This window comes from Pelmatolapia mariae, linkage group LG7 (assembly GCF_036321145.2).
Source record: "Pelmatolapia mariae isolate MD_Pm_ZW linkage group LG7, Pm_UMD_F_2, whole genome shotgun sequence".
NCBI lineage: Eukaryota > Metazoa > Chordata > Actinopteri > Cichliformes > Cichlidae > Pelmatolapia > Pelmatolapia mariae.
In genome coordinates, this window is record NC_086233.1 from 15,383,856 (window position 1) to 15,404,616 (window position 20,761).

General features: G+C 39.0%; 1 protein-coding gene across 3 annotated transcripts in view; it reads left to right on the forward strand.

Annotated features, from left to right (window-relative positions):
• Positions 1-6,726: 6,726 nt before the first annotated feature.
• The window catches only part of tnca (tenascin Ca), a 55,317-nt gene continuing 41,282 nt past the window's right edge, over positions 6,727-20,761 (forward strand). For all 3 annotated transcript variants that reach the window (XM_063478078.1, XM_063478076.1, XM_063478077.1), the window contains exon 1: positions 6,727-7,003. The gene's annotated coding sequence lies outside the window, so the exon portion shown is untranslated. The remainder of the gene's footprint in view (positions 7,004-20,761) is intronic.

Genomic DNA, 20,761 nt, shown 5'->3' on the forward strand with positions numbered 1-20,761 from the left:
ACAAATTCCAACAACACACTCCAGGATCTTATGGAAGTGAATGAAATGCAAGAACAACTCCATATTAATATGTGTGGATTAAGAATGATGTGATAAAAGCTCATGTAAGTGAATGGTATAGGTGTCCCAATACTTTTGTATAATCTCTCACAATAATCATAAAGAAAATAATTTGGTTGATTATTTTTTTGTGCTTCTTGGCAATAAATCTTATACCGTTGGAAAACCTGTTTATTTACCCTTAAATGGGACCACATTTGTGGGTTGAGCAGCAGAGCTAAGAATGTGGGATGCTCCTATGAAAAGTGTACAATGGTATCAGTTTGAGTGTTTCTCCACTTAATTGATCTAGCAGGCTGGCTTATCTGATCAGTGTCAACTTGGCCACATCAATTCACAGCAACTTATAAACAACTTTATAAACACTGTTTATGTAGAGAGGTTTGATGAGAGGGTACTTTACAAAATTTAGAGAAGCATTATTACATCACCCCAATCAAAAAGCCAAAAGTTCTTCAGTAGCTGAGACTGTTTAGATTTAGTTTTTTGTGGTTTTTTCCCATTTCCATTTGAGGATATCTACTAAAACTGTGTCCAACACTCATTGTGTCCAACATTCATTTCAATCTGTGGAGCTTTTGAAACGTGTATGCCATACTTTATCCAGATGTATGACCTTGATGGTTGTGTATACAAAACTACAAAAGTTTGAAGATGAGCAACAGTGCCTCGGGGTAAGGATTCTTTCCTGAATCCAGTGAACCCAGTGAACCCAGGGACCGCACAAAGCAATTTGACTAGTTTCATGTTAGCATGTGATCAAATTTTTTCATGAATTAATACAGTTGGAAATGTTACAGACAGTGCTGGGCATCAAATGGCTACATTGTGGCTCTCTTCCACATCATGTCTTTATCCTGTTTTCCTTCTCTCACCCCAACCTGTCGCAGCAGATGGTCTCCCCTCCTTGAGCCTGGCTCTGCCGGAGGTTTCTTCCTGTTAAAAGGGAGTTTTTCCTTCCCTCTCTCGCCAAAGTGCTTGCTCATAGGGGGTCATATGATTGTTGGGTTTTTCTCTGTATGTATTCTTGTAGGGTCTACCTTACAATATAAAGCACCTTGAGGTGACTGTTGTTGTGATTTGGTGCTGTATAAATAAAATAAAATTGAATTGAATTGAATTTTCTCCATTTTGCAGCAATAGCACAACATGTACGTATTTATGCAGGAAAATGATTCTCAAATGTGAAACGCAGTTTTTCGAGCAAAGGATCGCTGACCCATTGTTTTCCAATCCTGTCAGCGCTGTCTGCAGCACATGTAGCAGAGCAGCATCACAGCTGAACAGATGGTGGAGCAGTCAAATGATGTCTTTGCAGCAAGATGCGATTTAGTTTGTGAAACACCTTGCCAACAGGTTAATCTACAGTGACCCCATCATACATCCCGGGTCTATATATGTATAAGCAGACATGTCAATAACGTTACTGCCAAAGTCATGCTTTTATAGAAAAATCCCCAAATAAAGAGAAAGCTTCTGATAAGAACGTCATGCTGTTCGGATTCTTATGATTTGTGTTCATTTGTGTTAGTTTTGTTTCAGCTTTCTGCACAAGGACCTCAACTGCCTGTATAATCAGATCATTATCAGAAGATTGTTGGCAGCCTTGTTTTCCTCTTAAAAACCTGCTCAACCTTTTGCCTGGTCAAGTTGATTCCTTCTGAAAGTAAAGGCCTGGTGTTGCTGCAAAAGTTATAAACCATAGTTCAGCGCGGTGTCAAACATCCGATTTGTGCCAAATAGGATGCTCTTTTATGGTTAGACCGTTTACAGCTTATTTAAAAATACACTGTAAAAGCACTGTTGTCTGCAACTTTTAGAAACAAATGATGCTTTGTCAGTGGGTTTTTCATGGAAACAACCTCAGAAAATAGAAACATTAGCCATTGGGGATTTTTGATGAATTGAGTGAACTGAGAGCTGTTGACTACAGATCACTGTCTGAATATTACAAGACAAGGGAACTTACTGGCTTAAAGGTTATTTTGTGTAACAACCTAACAATGGACATCATCTCAAATGGTGCATTCAAAGTTTCCAGTTGTTCCCAAGATTAGCTTATGGCAACATCAGTTAAAAGACAGCTGGCTCAACACAAACTGTTTATGCGTTTCCATGATTTTACTCTCAGACAGGGAGAATCCCGGCGTGTGGTCACGGTGAACTCACACTGCTGACAAAGCTAATGTACCATGCTGCTTTGTCAATGAATAAAACCCAGTTACAATGGGCAAACTATTTGCTATCCAACACTAATCATACTTACTAGACTGCCAGCAAATATCTGCAGCAGCGTCTCTTTGCACCACATATTAAGAATGTCACTCTTGCGCATTTAATTTGTCCACCACTTTTGCCAAACCTTCCTCCTTGTTTTCCCATTTTTTGTTCAATTCAATTCTATTTTATTTCAATACCAAAACATCACAACGGTTGTCCCAAGATGCTTATATTGTAAGAAAGAGAACTCCAACAGTCAGACCATCTGGCATTAGCAAGCACTTGGTGACTGTGGGGAGGATGAGCTCCCTTTTAACAAGAAGTGACCTCTACAGATGCTCAGGGAGATGAGGCAAATGATGCAACATGCGTGGGGGTGATGGTAAAAAGCAAAGAGAAAAGGACAACAAACAGGACAAAAAAGAGAAATGCAGGACAGAATAGAAAAAAAAACTAATGACATGCAATAATGGCACAGAAAAGCACAGGAAGTATTCAGTGCATTATGGGTAGTCTTCCAGAAGAGACTTCTTGTGCTTTATTTTCACGTAACTGAGCCTATAGCAGCATAACTTACAGATGGTGGTTCCACAGTAGACGGGCCTGATAACCAAAGGACTTGCCTTCTATTCTACTGGAAACCAGAGGAACCAGTAAGCCTGCAATCTGAGAGCGAAGTCCTTATTTAGGGATAATATGATTGTTATAGGTCTTCAATTATGGAAGAAGTGTGACAACTAAGTGACTTGTCCTAAAAAAAAGACCATAAGTATGTGCTATGTCCTAATCATAAAAATGTTGTCAGTTTAATTCAGATGAACAGCACTATTATCTTTACAGTGTCTGGAAAACAAATGGTACCTCCGATACCTCTGTTCTGTTTTCACCCAAAACAAAAACAGAAAATCAGAAACACCATAACCTGACGTGCAGCTCATTAGAAATTTTGGTGACATTGGGTTGATGCAGCTTTTGTGACTGGCCAGTTCAGTATTTTCTATGCCTTGTGTTGATTTCCAGCTACTTTTTCCACCCTAGTCTTTGAATCTATCAGTTAGAGAATCATCATAATAGAAGCAACATGACTTGGACTTGATGGAGTGTATATAGAAGTGGAAACACACACACACAAACACACACTTATTTTACTTGTTTTTAACAGCTGGCACCACAACGATGGTAATGACATCAGCCACTTACATTGTAGGCTCGAGAATATTCCCTGCAGAAGTCTAAATCAGACTTTACCATCTATCTTGTACAATATATTTCTGCAGTAAGCAGGAGAGCAAGCTCCACTGTCATGTTAAACTGTTCGAAATGTTCTACTTCAAACATCGAGAACTTTGACCGCTGGCCTGCAGGGCGGACACAAGTGATCAAGACCTCAGGCTGAAAACTCCAACTTGGAAGCCAGTTACTATCCAAGTGGGCATGTACAGTGTGTATTTAAACAGTCAAGCATTTAAACAAAACTCAAGTTTGTTACATGTTCCCCCTAATAGCTCTACTGATCGAAATTTCTTAAATGAGGCAAAGAGGTACATTTTTGTGATGTATTGATATAAAAGTACTGGAAACAATTCTGTTAGAATGTCCTCCCTGCTCTGTGTTAGGACTGGCAGACTCTGAAGCAAGACGAAACACAGGAAGCCAGTTTAAAGTGTTTATGTGCACTGCGAACTGTGGACTAAACTTAAGCGGTTGTAGGAATCTGAAGTACAAGAGTGCACCTGGTAACTTGGAAACAACTGGAAAACTGTTATCACTAAGTGAGCTGAACGACGCCACATTGAAGAGTGATGGAAGGATGTGGTGGAGAGCTGGTCCTGTAACACCGCAGGTAGGTGATGAGCAGATAGAGATCAGGTGGGCGAGTAAACACAAAGGCAGCATACACTCACATGTGGAGAGACAGGAAGAGAGAGAGAGACAGAAAGTGGCAGGTCTATGTGGGGACCATAACAATAATTGATGAGTTTTTCTTCCATCCTTGGCCCTCCCATTGTTGCTTCCATGATAGAGGCTGTTGGAAAGCATGCAGCAGGATATACTGCAATTCCTGTGACTAATGCATGGAAGTAAAGTTGAAAAAGGGGCCAATTGTTCCTTTTAGGAATATGAAGTCAAACATTGCACTCAGAGGTAAAATTCAACATCTTTGGATTTCATGTAAAAAGGAAACCCATTAAAAAAAAGATTTATGCATCTGCTTTAGATAACCCCTGAGAAGCACATTTACAGTATAGAGAAAGAGGAAAATTCTTAGTTTGCTCCTGGAACCTGTACATTATCCCAAGTTTTTGTTTTTAAAAAAGCACAGCGTACTTCCCAGTACCCTTTATTTGTCCTGACCAACAGAAATCAGTCTAAACATCCAGCTTTACCTTTGACTCAACTAAGAAACAAAAAAGAAGAAATGTTTAACGCAGGACACCAGGAACACATCAGTTACATGTTTTAAGTTAACTAAAAGGTCTTTTATTTGCATATTTAATCACATTTCTGATAAAATAATTTTAATATTAGACAAAGCTAACCTGAGTAAATCGAACAATGCAGTTTTTAAATAATGATTGCATTTAAATAATAAAAACTATCCAAATCTATCACATTTAACCACATTTTAAGTTGAGATTAATTTCACTAACCACGCCAATACCTGATTACTGCCAGACCTGCCGAATCAAGAAATCATATAAAAAGAACCTGTCTGAGAAAGTGAGGTAGGCTCAAAGATCTCCAAAGACAACACATTACAGCACACTACAGTATATCACTATGTAACCAAAATCACCAGCATCTAACAGGAAAGGGTTACAGAGTAATTTCTTAGGCTCTGGAACTCCAGTGAATCACAGTAAGAACCATTATCCATAAATGGAAAAATCTGGCGTAGTGGTGAAATTCCCAGGAGTGGACAGTCAACCAAAGTTACTCCGACAGTGCATCGACGACTCATCCAGGAGGTGACAGAAGGACCAGAGCAACATCTAAAGAACTGCAAGCCTCACTTCCCTTAGTTAAGGTCAGCGTTCATCATTAAACAAAAAGAAAGAGACTGGGCAAAAATGGCATCAATGGGAAAATATTCTGTGGATTGATCCATCTATTCTCTTCCACATATCCAATTCAGGTTCGCGGGGGGACTGGAGCCTATCCCAGCTGTCTTAGGGTGAGAGGCAGGGTACACCCTGGACAGGTCACCAGTCTGTTAAAGCATGAAACAAAATCTGTGCTACTGCCAAAACTTTTGTTTTGACTGTATTGAGTGTCCTGGAATCGTATCATGATACTACTGTTACTGTTATTGTTAGCAGCATATTTAGTCATTGGGTGGTTTCCAATCCCCGCTGGATACAAGGGGCAAATTCTCAGCCCTGTATTTGACAATTTATTATGCTCACGATTTTTTTTGTATTTTTTAATTAGCAGGAGGTCTTAGTTTCTAAACATGACTAGCTGTTGTATAAATACTGTAAGTTAGTTATGTTTTAAAATGTGATTAATTTACCATATTTACACCACAATGCATTTATTTCTAGATTAATAAGACACTGGAACATTTTCAAAAATGTTCTTTTTTCCACTCTCTTATTATCCATTCGATATAATTTATCATGTAGTGTATTGCCACCACTGATTAAAAAAAAACTGCTTGTTAAAGTGCAAAGAAGCCGAGTCAGTGCGGTCAATGTTCATTCTATATTACCAGTGGTAATTATGGGAGACCTGTTCTTTTAATGGCACTGTGAAGTTTAAAGGTAAACGTCAAATCTGTCCAATAAAACTTTTTATTTGTTTAACAGGATGAAATTAAAGTGAAGTACAGGTATAACCAAAAGGCTGTTAAAATCCAGTAACTTGGTAATAAAGAGAAGTCTGGCATTTCATAAATCACTTGTTTTTATAGAATGAAAAGGCTCCCAACATAGAAGCTTTTTAGGTCATAGTTGCAATATGTGTGTTTGTAATGTTGCAAATATGATGTCTGTGTGTGATGCAAACCTAATTTTGACATCAAATAAGACTGCTTCTTATTTTGCAGCATACACAGTACACCAGATCTAATAAAATCAGTTGCAATAGGTTTTTTTAAAGAAATAAAGTAACCCATATTTGCAAAACAGTAAAGTCGGGAGGGATTCAAAAACCTGCTAAAGCAATCAGGTTAATAAAATCTTAACTGTCAGCTCTGTCATCTCTGCCTTTTGTCAGGGAGACAAAAGATTTTACAGTAAATCCAATAAATGTAGATGAATGGCGTTCATGTCGCTGTATCCAGACCAGCCTGCCAGCTCTAATCTCTCTCTGTCTGGAAGCACTGACCTCTTTTGTTCAGTTGATGGCTTATTAGCTGTATTGATTTTGGCTTCTTTACTTTACAGACCTCCTGCAGAGAGCCAGATGACCCGTGCACATATCAGTTACTGTTGGCCACCGAGAGCACCAACAAAACTTTACCAGTGTTTCTTGCTCAAGATAAATTCCCAATTTATTGATGTAAATTTTGCTGTTTTTTGCTTTGATTTCAAAGACAAAAGGGGGAGTACTCCACTGAAGACTGGATCTGGATTAAGTGTCTCCTGTTATACTGGATTATGTGTTACAGCCTTGCATGCTGTTTTTTCCCCCCCTGCAGTAACTTCATTGATGGAAGCTTCTCACAGAGGACTCAGTTGCATCTGCTGCATGAGCCAAAGTGGCCGACACATTGTGTGTTGTAAGTACTGAGACTTTTCCACTCATTTTAGTGAATTTCAGACAAATCGAGGATAAGTTTGGTCAATACTGTGTCATATGTACAAACACTTTTCATGTCGCTGCTGTAATGCTTTCTATAGTGTTTTAAATTTTAGTGAAGTATGAAAGCTTTATGGCCAGCCTGATTGATCTGAAGGACATCTGATATCCAGTGACACTGTAATATGCATAATATTTTAGAGTGACGTTATTAACTGAGTATTAAATAGCTTGGCTCCTTATTTGCAGTTTTTTTCCTTCATACACACACACACACACACACACGCACACGCACGCACGCGCGATTTTTAGTATCCATGTAGCTGTTAGAAACATTAAAAAACACTTGTGTGTTTAGGGTTAGTATTATAGAAAAAATCATAAATGTTGCGTAACCCTCAGCTCTGTTTTGGAGTATCTGAGAATTGCAGTTGTCTGATCATGATTTATGTCAACAGCTGGTTGAAAGCAACATCTTTTCCCCGATCGGTCTATCTGAGATGTTTGTGATTTCCTCACCATGGTTTTTGAATCATGTTCTCCGGGAGATGGAGGGCAGTTTGAGGCAGAACAGAAACTGATGTTTGATACAACCTGGAAACACTGTCAGGTTTTCAAATTTTAATATTGCCAGGGGACAAACGTCAACAAAGAAAACAGACAGTTTGTCATGGTGATTTTTATGCAGACTGGTTTGTAGGCAAAAATTAAAGATAGATTCCAGTTTTAAAAGAAGTAATAGATAGATTTCACTGCTTTTTGTTTCATAACAGTATTTCGACTTTGTTAATAAATGCTTTGTCTTATGCATTTACTACTTCTGGAATGGATTATTGTAGTTAATTAACATGATTTTGTCCTAAAATCGCACTGAAAAGCCTTCAGTTGATCAAAGATGCTGCAGCCAGAGTACTTTAGGGACTAGAAAGAAAGAGCTCTTTTTCTCATATTGGCTTCTCTTCACTGGCTCCCTGTTAAATCCAGGATCCAATTTAAAATCCTTCTCACAGTTCTTGAATAATCAGGCCCTATCATAACTTAAAAACCTTATAGTACCATATCGCCCCATCAGAGCACTTTGCTCTCAGAGTGCTGGTTTACTTGTGGTTCCTAGGGTATTTAAAGGTAGAGTGGGAAAGATAGCCTTGAACTTGGAGGCCTCGCTTCTGTGGAACCAGAACCCAGTTTGGATTCAGGAAACAGACACCATTTCTATCCCCCAAAAAGTCAAAGCATATATTAGCATAACTAAGGGATGGGCCACAGTCACTAGATCAGATAGGCCTGATAGACGGGTCTGCCTCCCATTCTACTTTTAGAAACTCAAGAAAAAAGTAAACCTGCAGTTTGAGAGACTGGAACATCAGTCTTTGCTCTGGTATGAGGCCCTCAAGATATGATGGTACCTGATCATTCAGGATGTTGTACACTGTAAGGATTTTAAATTCAATTCACAGGGAGCAAATAAAGAGAAGCTATAAATCTCTGTTTGTAGACCGCATTTGTACTCTCACTGTTGCATTTTGGATCAACTGAAGGCTTTTCCAGGGAGTTTTTAAAACAAGAGGAATAAAAATAGTCCAGCCTTAAAGTAACATTTTTAGACTAGTTTTCAGCTTAATTTTAGCTCAAGGCACCATCTTCTCTTTAAGCATTATGTTTTATTCAAAAAGAGGACCCCAATCCAGACAAGAGAAGGCAGGAATAAAACTGACAAGGAAGCCATTGGTTGCTAACACAGTTTACAACCCAGGAGACCAGAGGAGTGATTCAAATCAAGACAGGAGTGAAGGAGAACCCAGACAGTCTTAACAATTCATAAAAAATAAGAGAGAGGGACAGAGCTATAAATACACAGGGAACTAATTGTGAACAGGTGGAACTAATGAATGTGGGTGAAAACAATCAGCTCGGAGCAGGCGATCATAAGGAGCAGAAAAACAGGCACGGACAGGAAGTAAAACAACAAAGGCTGTGTGAGGAAAGCCAATTACCAAAATAAGACCAAGAAAGAAACAGGATGTGACAGACAGGACAGATTAATGGCATGATTTAACTCACAAAATAACATGCCTTGAGTGACCTATGTCACTCACTGCTTTCAGTGTACAAAAATGTAAAATGGTGACATTTTGGCAAATTCTTATCTTGAGAGGCTGAATTGAGAGTTTGGGCATTTAGGAGATGATCTGAAAAAAGACACCGAAGACCAAAAAGCATGTCAGAGTGGGCGCCTGTGTAAACCTATGCAGGGTTTGCCATGTGTCCCACATTAACTTCCTGTATGAGTAACCTCTACGGAAATGTTCCCACTCCTACTGTCACCCACATCTGAAGGCAAATCGTGCAGTTGTCGTGGTAACAGCAGATTGTTTTGGTTGGTTGCGGTGGGGCTTTCGATGAGGGAAATTGTGTCATCAGAAATTTGTCTTGTATAGGATTTAGGACTCTCTCGCTGACCTGATGTGGGTGGAAAGTCTTCTCAAACAGCTCAAAAACCTTGTCTTTTGCAAGTTCATGTGTACGGCTTCCTGACTTCCTGGAGCATCTTGGTCTATGATGATGGATTTCAGCATGCTTTATCAAAGCCAGTCATTAATATGTAGCAATTTTAACTAAGCACATGCCTTTACATTAGAGAAACTTTATTTTTGGTAGGAATAATGGCTGAGTCTTTCTCATCTTTCTTGCTGCTTTCCTGGAAGTAGTGCTTGATACGTCACTGAGAAATATATTAACTGAAACTTCAAGGCCTTCATCCTTAAATATATACTCACTCTCATTTCAAAACAATTATTGATTACTATGATTATCCCTCTTGTAATTATCCCTCATACGTGCCAGGTCATAACATAAGGTATTCAGCCAAGGATGCTCTTGCCATCCCACAATCCCAGCTGATGAGAAAGGGTGCCCAGGCCTTTTATGTTAGAGCACCCACTCTCTGGAACAACCTGAGGAGAACACATTGGCAAGCTCATTATTTTATTATTTTATCTGTATTTTTATAAGCAGGCTTTCTCACTGTTTCCAGTTTTAGTTACTTTACATCTGGATCTTGTAAAGTTTAAAGCTATTAATTTCATTATGTTTTTCATGGAATCTCTTGGTGCTGATAGTCCTCCCACAATGATGCATATCTTTTATTATCTGTCATTATCACTCTAAGACTAAATGACTTTATCTCAATTCATATTTCCCAGAAATGATGACTTTCCACTGGAAACAGGACGAGATGACGGTATCTCATGTTTTATACGCTATGCTAATGAAACAGCTCCACATTAGAAATATCTCTACTGCAAAAGAGAAAAATATCAACAAACTGACACTTCTAAGCTGTTTGTAACAATAACACTGAAGTGTTTTGACTCGTGTCCCATATTTAGTGTGACTATGACAGATGAAAAATATTGTTTATGAACTGTGAGCTTAATATTTGTGTGTGATGTGTAAATACTCCTTCCTCTTGACCTCAGTTTGATTGCAAATGTTTGCTGAAAACACAACACGTGGAGCTGCACGTGGAGCAGCTGCATGAAGTTGTCCTTGTGCAGGAGCTCATGCAGCATTTCTGGCAACACTTTATACAAATAGAATCAGGAGCCAAAAAGTAAATAACTTTTCAAGGAACTACTGTGCTGAAGTTGCTTCCTGCAGTACCTTTGATTTATTTAGTCAGACATACCTTGTTTAGAAAAATAGAAATTATACTTAAAGGATCTAATTGGCCAGCTGGGGATGTGGTGGAAACGAGGAGTTGAGTCATTCGAGAGACTCAGAGTAGAGGTTCGAATTTGGATCTCGTTTTACTGCTTTACATCAAAAGGAACCAGTAAGGTGGTTCAGGCCTCCTGGGCTCCTCTTGGGTGAGGTGTTCTGGGCATGTCCTACCAGGAGGAGGCCCCAGGGGTAGACCCATTACATGCTGGACAGATTATATTTCTTGAGTGGCCTGAAAATGCTTCGGTATTTCCCTGGATGAGCTGGAGGAGGTGACTGGTGAGAGGGAGGTCTGGGCTTCTCTGTTTAGGCCGCTGCCCTCTCTGCCCTGGATAAGTGGACCTGTCAGATAATCAGCTTTGTTCAGTCAAGTCTAATGCAAAGATTTTCAGGGTTTTTTTTTTTAATCTTTTCTGGATTGGTGTAAGTGACATATGTACATTTATAAACTAATGACTATGATACCTTCAGTGATTCTGCCTCTGGTAGCTATTTCATCACTTCCAGGCCTGTTTGGATTGACAGCTGACATTTTTCCTTTTTACAATTAGACAATGATGCACGTACCTGTGAGATTTACCACCAAACACTATTTGGTATTTATTACTTTTATTACTTTTACCTTACTTCATGAAGAACATTCAAAGCTCTTCTTTGGATGCTGGCTCCTTTTGTTCCCTTCTCTGTCAACATGATCCCACACTGCTTCAGTAATGCTTCTACTGCACAAACTGTGTGTTTGAGATCAATTTCAAGCTGAAAAATGAAACCCCTGCCAATCTGAAAGATGGTATTGCATGGTGAATCAAAATCTGTGTTAATAATTCGATCAATTTGGACAAAATCCCCAAGGTCACTGGTTGAAATGCAGCTCCAAACCACAGCACAGCCTTCACTGTATGTTATAGATGGCTGTAGACTCTCCGTGTTGCCTCTCTCCTGACCTCTTCTGTACATACTGATGATGATTCTGAACAAAATATTTCAAATTTATATTCATCACTTCATAAGACTTATTGGAAATGATTTTCAGTCCAGTTCTTGTGTAATTTGGTGTACCTCAGCCTTTTATCTCTGTTTCACTTCCTCATTAAGGGCTTCTTGACAGGCACCTTTCCACTGAGACCTTTTCTGATGAGGCCTCGTCAAACAGTAGATGAATCAACTGAAGGGCCAGTTGCATGTCTTATCTGTTTCCTGTCTTAGGTCTTTACTGGAATCCTTTCTGTGTGATCTGCAGGCACCCTGCACACCATACAGAGATATGACAAGTTTTCATCTAATAGGTATTTGGAAATCAAAGGCGGGTCCAACAATGATATTTTGTGTCTCTCAAACTGTGCTGACACTGCGTCAGTGATCTGCCTCCTTAAAAATCAGACTTAATAAATAATTGATTTGTAAATGTTCCACAAAGCAGTGCCTCCTACTTCATACCTGTGTTCAGCACAAATACCTCCTAAAATTTATTCATAATCACCAGTTTTGTTTGTTTTGGGTTTTTTTCTTCACAAATTTACATAGGTAGGATCTCCAACTGCAGCCACAGTGAGTGGGATCAATGTAATGGGTGTTTTGTGGGTACTTTGTCAACCCTGCAGGACAACATCACACTTCATAACAAACTAGCACATAAATGAAAACAGAAAATACTGAAAAGGATGAAGGCTAACAGCTCACAGCTGGAAATATACAGAACATGTTGGAGACTGCCTCCTGGACACAGTAAAAAGACTCAAAGAGTCATAAACCCTTAAAACAATCTGTACCCACAGAACTATACAAAACAGCAAAGTTATGTGGCTGGTTATGCTATTTTGGTAAATTTACTCTGTTTACTTGATAGACATTTCACAGTGGCTTATGCGGTCTGAAAGAAACTACAACATAACTCAACAACAGGCATGATTTTTTATTTTCTAAGCTAACAGAATATCTCCTTTATGATGACCTTTATGCTGTTTACCAGGCATAAAAGGATCCTGTAAGGGTTATGCCCAGACATCTCTGTCCTTCCTGTCCAATGCAGAGACAAATGGGGTGCTGTGCTGCCTCAATATGGCGTGAGAGCAAGTTTGAAATGTAGCCCACTGTATCTACATGATGTATTTACTTTAACCTGGCTGTATACTTTAAGGCATCTGTACAGCAGAGCCACTGTTGACAGCAAGTGATGGCTAGCTGGCTCATCAGCACATCATTATAACAACAGGCTGACTGACTGTGGGGTGGCTGTTATGTTAGTGCTCCAGTATTTCATCCTGCCCGGGTAAATTTATTGTTTGAACAAAGGATCTTAAATTATATCCAGGGTTAGAAGATTTAGTTACTGTTTATATGTCCCTGCTAGAATCATATTTGGTGTCATTAATCTTCATATTGAAGCATTTTCAAAGTTTAGAAAATTTCTCGTAGACTTCGCTCATTAATTTTTATTAGACTACTTCTGATATAATAACAACAATTTAAAGAATTGTAACAACTGCAGCCTGAGCTGTAGAAGACGTCACAGGAGTGAGAACAATCAAATTCATGCTCCCACACATTTTCCATATGTCCCTGTCCAAGTGGAGACCGCAGAGTTCCTGCAGCTGTGTGCATAAAAGAGCTGAGTAGCTGCTAACTAAGGCCAGACTGAATAGCCTCTGTGAAGACCAGCCATCTCCCACAGTGGGGAGATGTCAGCTAAAAGGAATGAGGCAGGCCTGCAAACCAGGGAGGCCCTGCTGGTTCAGAAGAGACTACCAGTGCTATAACTCATCCAGGCCTGTTTTCAGCTGCGTGCTATAACTTCTATACACAATAGGCCCATAGCTTCTTCTGAACTATAATATTAACTCTACAGGTCATTAATAAGTGACTGAAATTAAGCATTCTAAGATTTAAATTTGAACGTCCTGTGTTCAAACTTGACAAATATGTGTTGACCGGATCACATACAGCATATAACACGTGCCTATGTCTTCCAGGTCGGAAAAATGAAGCCAATGTGGAAGTGTCTTAAACCTGAATTCTAGCTGAAGATGATATGGTGATACCTGGTTGCAAAACAACTTCCTGTCCTGTAGATGTCTGTGGAAAAACAGCTTTCATTTTGTAAATCTTGGTCATGCTATGGAGGATTATCTATGCTCTTTGGATAATGACTGGTCAGTCACAAGTTGTTGAGCAAGAAGCTTCACAGCAATATCCCCAACCACTATTTTCTGCAGGCAAAAAGGGACTTTGTAAACCAGTGGGTGATGTCATGATAGCTACATCCATCTTTTACACTGTCCATGGTTTTGGAGCCAACTTTAAGTGGCTATTAGAGGAACTGCAGCTGCTGCCACTTCATATTGGTTTCATTTTTCAAAATATTTGGTTTGAATTTGTGGTGCTGCTTGATCAGCACTCTTGATCAGCAAAGACCTAAAGCAGGGAGGAAAAAAAGGCAAGTTTGATGAGCAGGCGACCATATGCCCTATGGCCGGAGAGCAGTAGGCCCAGGTTTGAGTCTGACCCGTGGCCCTTTGCTGCACGTCTTCCTCTTTCTCTCTCTGTCTCCCCGTTTTCCTGTCAGTCTACACCATATCTATCTAAAAAACCTAGGTGGTTTTGTTTATTACCTTTCCTAAAAAAAATACAATGACAGTTATTAACATTTCAAATTTTAATAAACACATTAACTGTCTTAGATCAGAATCCTTAGAAACTTTAGCTAAACAATTCTTAATATACAGCTTATGATGAAGAGGAAGTCATCACCAAGTGACTGAAAGCTTCACTTTCACTTTTTTTGCCTTGAAAGTTTCTTTTTGCCTTACACAAGATACTGCATCTGGGTTTTTGTTTTTTTTTTGGGGGGGGGGGGGGGGGGTGTGTAGATAGAATATTGTATAAATAAGAAATCGCAAACGTTGTGTCTAAGCATCCTATCTGAACACTTTTGGCATGGCCGCTTCTGTTCTCTTTAAGATAAAGTGAATATTTGATTTTACACACAAATGTCTTTGGGGTTGCATTAGGAAGGGCATCCGATGTAAAAAAAAAAAAGAAAAAAGAAAAAAAAAAGTGATATGTCAAACATGCGGAACTACGCATTGTGGAAAACCCCTGTGAATTCGGGAGCAGCTGGCTGTAGCTCACTTGTATATATTTTAAAGCAGTGGTAGAAAGAGGGTTTCAGAAAGTATGAGCTTTAGACAAATTAGGAAAAGGTAAGTGTTAAAGAAAACATCTGCACAGCTTGTCCTGATAAGTTTTTCAAATTAATTTACCTCCTCCAACTCAAAGATAAATAAAGGCTGTGATAAGGGGGGGGCAAGCGGACATTACTTTGGTCCAGTAGGTTGTTTAAAAGTTGGAAGCTCCGCTGTGCCAAACAAGTACTTTAAACAGAAAACAGAGTCTTAGCAGGACTGCAGCTGGCATGAATGTCATCGACACTCTGGAGAGGATTACAGTTTAGTTCACTAACATAAACACCAATAGATTATGCCAACAGTCTTGGCATAAGTGCGTAACATGATATCAGAGTTCACACATTTACAGCTTCATTCTGGATGATATTTGTCAGCTGGGACTTTGGCTGATGTTTTGGGACAATGTGTGTTGTTTGTTCTGCAATCCGAAGAAGATTTATTAATGGAAAGAAAAATCACATTTCCACTGTCTTCTTGAGTTGGCAGGCTTTGCTGTTAATATGACAATAATGCTGTGCAAATGTTTGGAATAATCCATGCTCGTGATTTTCAGAAAAATACATCAAAGAGAAGCAATGATATTCAGTGCTTTGTCACTGTTTGAATTATTAAGTTATTTATAGTAAAGCAATCATGGCAGCCGCAGCCTACGGTAATGACTTCATTTTAAATTTCTCAGAGGATGATGATATCTGCTGCTCAATTTTCTCCGTGGCTTTCAGAAATCTCTTTTTGTGGTTAATAAACCCCGAACATCTCAACTTTACAGCACCGAGATCACTGAGGCATGCAGCAGTGACAATAGACTTTCCTAATGCAGTCGGTGCATGTCATGTACTTCTTTGTCTGTTTTAATTGGCAGATATTTTCTTTCCCTTAATAACGATAACTCAGTAAAACCATTAACTCAGGAAGCTAAACTGATCAAAACATGAAAGTGAAGTGAAATCGGGTGATGTCGACTGCAACGGCAGATGCGTATTCCTCTGTGGTTTTATTGGAGTAGATGTCATAAGTGACTATTTGAATTGAGACTTATTATTTGGTATGATTAGACATGTTTTTATTAGTCATGCCATGACTCCTGGGACTGTGAGATATTGGATGGATTGCCATGAAATTTTGTTCAGACATGTAGCTGCTAAGCATGCTATTCCTAAAGTCAGATTAGTTTTGTAGCATTGTGAACATGATGGCATGCTGCGGTTTAGCTCAGCACACCGGGCTGGACTCTTAGGCTGTGTTTGGAACTGTTCACTTGTGATCTTCACAGTGGGCTTAATAGAGAACAAGTGCAGACAGCTGGTGAGACATTTTGGGCACTACATGGATGCCATTTTTACAGCAACAACCGGAGAACATATGCACCACACTTGGGGGAGGGGATGCTACTATTTTTAGACAATAGGAATACATACAGTACATACATCTAAGCACACATAGGTATATTTACATTTACTTGGGCTGAACTAGCTTCAGAAACATCTTGTTAGTGGACCCAAGTGCAGGATGTAGAGGCAGGTTAAACAACAAAAAGTGATCAATTATTGACTGATAATGGAATCCACGAAGTAAACAAAGAGGCATGAGAGGTAGACACACAGAGAACAAACAGCTAATCTGACAACTGATAAGGGACAAGACCACACACAAACTTATAAACACACACACAGACACACACACACGGGGACTGTGTTTTAGGGGCCTTCGGTGAGTACAATCAAACACAGGGCAGATCAAACAGTCAGAAAGGGACAGAAAACAGACACCAGTGGAAACAATTATGGAATCAGAGGGACGAGAAAGACCGAAACCTTAATCACAGCACGGAGACAAAGAAAAGTGGGAAGCACTACTTGATTCATTCAAAGCACTTTGTTTCACTTCAAGGTTTGGTATCTTGCCCAAGAGTTTGTTGGCATGCCAGGACTCAAACCACCAACCTTCCAATGAGGAGATGATATGCTCTACCTGCTGAGCAACATCAACCCTGTCGTAAATGAAGGAGAGACATAGTATGAAGGAAAATATGAACATGAGAACCACAAGAAAGAATAATGATTAAGTTAAGATAGCCAACAAAACCCAACAAAAACCATGTTGGCCATCAAAGTAGTAAATATTAAAAGAAGATGAAAATTTTTGGGTTGCTAAGCAGTTGCCAGGCGATCTAATTATGTGTGATGTCGTGTAATATAATTTTTGTACATAACAATACATGGGATGTTGACAGGTAATCTCTTTTGACAGTGTAACAAATGCTACATACATGTACATATGTATCTGCTGTTTTATGAAATTAATTTTTTCTTGTAGTCTCCTGTAGCTCAGTCCGAGGATCGATACTGTGTATCACTGTGATCTGACTTAATAATACTGCTTTGATGAAAAGGGATTGATTAGTAATTTCATCATAACTGCAACAACTGCAGTGATGACTGACTGGTCACCGATCTCAGTAAGCCTATCAGACCCTGAGGATGATTAAGCACCAGCTCCACACAGACAAACACAGCTGGTACATTCAGTACATATCAATGACCCGTGTCATTAATCCTTCAACTACGCTAATGTCTGGGACTGCAGATCCTCTAATCTGTGAGGAGCAGAAGCTCATTAGAGCTATTACAATGAGACGACAAAGGGAGGTGATCTCCATCCAGCCTGTCAGTTTAGTGTCAGTTAAAGCCACTCTCAGAAGATGTTCTGGCAAGCCTCAGGAGTGACCTAAGAGAGGTTAGTAATGCCTTCAGAGCCATATTAGTTCATGTTTATGTGAGCTTTGACACCTCTGGTCTGCTCACTGTCTGCACATGGCTGGTAGAGAATCCAGTGCCTACATGAGGACGGATCTTTTATGGAGGCTTGTCACTCTTGTCATCAGTGTTAATAATTTCGACAGGATGCAATATTAAACAGTGTTTTTATGTCTTTAGATGCTTAATTTTAGAGCTGCAAACCAACAGCATTTACCTTTTCCTGCAGTTCATCTGCTGTTACAAGCAGCTAACTGCCATTATTTCATCTTAGAAATTCCTAAATCATTCTTCTGATATTAGCCATGAATGAACCAGCTGTTGTCATGAAATAAATCGATGGCAGATGGAGCTTATTAAACGTTTCCTGCAAATGTCACTGGGCTGTAAGAGTTATAGTGGATCATAAAACTAATGAGGTCATCAAAGAGTAAGCTTCCCTATGTCACTATGTTTACGAGATACTGACAGTTTGTTGATTGTAAATCCGGGAGACCCCTTCTGGAAAAAACCTTACAATCCAATGTCTAGATAAACAGACACGGCTCAGCAGAATATTAGACTTTAACTTGGTAACATTTTTTACGAAAGCATAAACACTGAAACTGGCAACAATCTGAATCACAAAGAGTATAAAATGTTCTAGATTATTTTGTTCTGTAAAGAGGCCTTAAACAAGAAGACTTCCTAACATCGCAGCTAAAATAGAAAAAAAAAACAAGACTGTGGAAGACCAAAAGATGAGACCACAGACATCTCGAGCCCACAGAGCCACAGGATGTTCAGAGTCAGTGTCAGCCTGAGCTGTTTATTGCACTATTTCAGTGTTTGCTGTTTATTATTCCACTTGCAGTATCTCAATTTCAACATTTTAACTGGACATTTTATCTCACAAACCATTACTAAAAACGTTTTACATTGTTTTGTTTAGTTTTTTGTCTCAGTGAATCACAAAATTTTTTGATAAGAATGTTTAGAATAGATACAAAGTGATAGAGGGCTTTAAATGTTGAGTGCAATAATTCTGGAATAGCTGAATCCATTTTTGGTGTTTTTTCAACTTCTATTAAACTTAGGGATTTGTGTGAGGTGTAAATATACATGTGGGGCTTTGTCAGGTCAGCAGACTAAGTCTGTTCTTGGTTGGTCTATACCTTGAAATTATAGTGTCCTTATTAGCAAAGGCATCCAGCATAAACAATATTCCAAAAGTGGAACAAGGCAATTAGAAAGAACCACTAATGAGGACAGCTCATTAATCTTAGTCAGTGGTGAATCAGACCCTGACTGTAGGGGTTCTGGCTGAACTTTACTGGTAGCGTGACTGGCCTGAGTTTAAGGCTAGCTAGTAAAATCAAGAAGATGCTGCCCTTCTACTGCATAACTGCATAAATAAAAAGTACTTAATTAATCATGGCATTATTTTGACACACTGTAGTCCACTTTCACTTTTAAATTGTGACTCTGTAACCATTTATCTGCTTTGTTGTTCATTTTGCAATATGATCCAATTTAATGCTAATGGTAGTTTAATCTTTACAGTTTCCAAGACTTATGAACTGATTCCTTTTAGGTAACACAGAGCTCCATGATTACATCTCTGTCTTAAGGTGGGACTAGAAACATTTTGCTTCTCTTTATGCCAGTTTCATTGTTTAGATTATAGAGAACTGGACCGAGCAGCGTGTCAGTATGAATGTTCAGTCTTTGGTGAGTTCTTTAAGCAGGAAAAAAACGTCATTTGAAGAGGAGATAATAATACACAAAAAACTCCCATCCATTCATATCTTGTAATGCTAGGAGAAATAAAGGAACCATAGATTTAATGAGCTAAAGCCAGATAGTAATTGTTAATATTATCTTTATAATTAACTCTTCGGCTGATAATACTAAAGAAAGTTAGATGTGTGTTTTGTCGGAGGCCACACACAAAGCACACAATGATAATACGTTATTGTCACACAGCAAATGTGGCACTTAAGGACTGATGGCTTTTGTTAATCAGAAGAGCTCATAAAAATTTAAAAATCCACCAATGCCAAAACAAAAATTATTTAATCTTATCAGAGTTGAACCAAGAAGCTGAAGCCTGTATAGTTTTGGCTTTTTTGCTTAAAGAAATGATATCATTAATCAAAATCACACCAGATTATTGTTCTGTCATTGAACCAGTGTTTTTGTGTACTTCAGCCAGTAATCACAGGATGCTTTCTGTGCATGTAAGTTGTTGTTCGTTTGTTTTTTTAACTTTAATTTTAAGCTGAATTCTGAACATTTACTTAACGCTCAGAGCATGTTCTTAGTGTCATCTATACTATAATTCGACCAAAGTGATGATGTTGTGAGTTGTTATGGCCGTGCATAATTTAAAGCTGTGTAGGTGTGGCTGTTGTGGTGACAGTTCTCTTGTCCGTCAGTTGGTTAGTCCAGACTGAAAAACCTTTGGAAGCATTGCAATAAACAGCTGTGGTTGGACCTCAGTGGGTGATTTAGTGACTGTGGTTCCTGACCTTTCTCTTTGTGCCACCATGAGGTTCCCATTTGTGGTTCTGGAGAACAAATATGAAGTTTGGTACTGATAAACCATAATTGTTACTGTGAGAACGAATTCATTTGATGATCTCTTGGCTTATTTTTAACTGATTTAGGCTAAGCTAGTAAAAAGAAGTCAAATATGCTTTGAGTAAGCAACTGTTAACATGATAACCTGAAATGACGAACTTTACGTGCCTGCTAAACATTAGCATCCTTGCATTGTTATTACGAGCATTATTGTTATTACGTGTTGGCCTGCTGACATTAACATTAAGTCAAAGCACAGCTGGTCCTAAGTACAGCCTCACAGAGCTGTTGTGTTGGCGTCTTGGAAGTCGGAGACATAGTTGTTTAACTGTTTTGATCCATTGGTGGCAGACATTCTTCAGTTGCAATCATAACTGACATTTGTTTATAGTTTCCGTAGCAGTGGCTACCAAACGTTAAATGGTTTGTGCCTGAACCAAATGAGCCGTATTGCAGTGTGTAGAACATGTGAAACACATGTGCAGTCTTAAATTAAAGGGGACCACAGTGTCA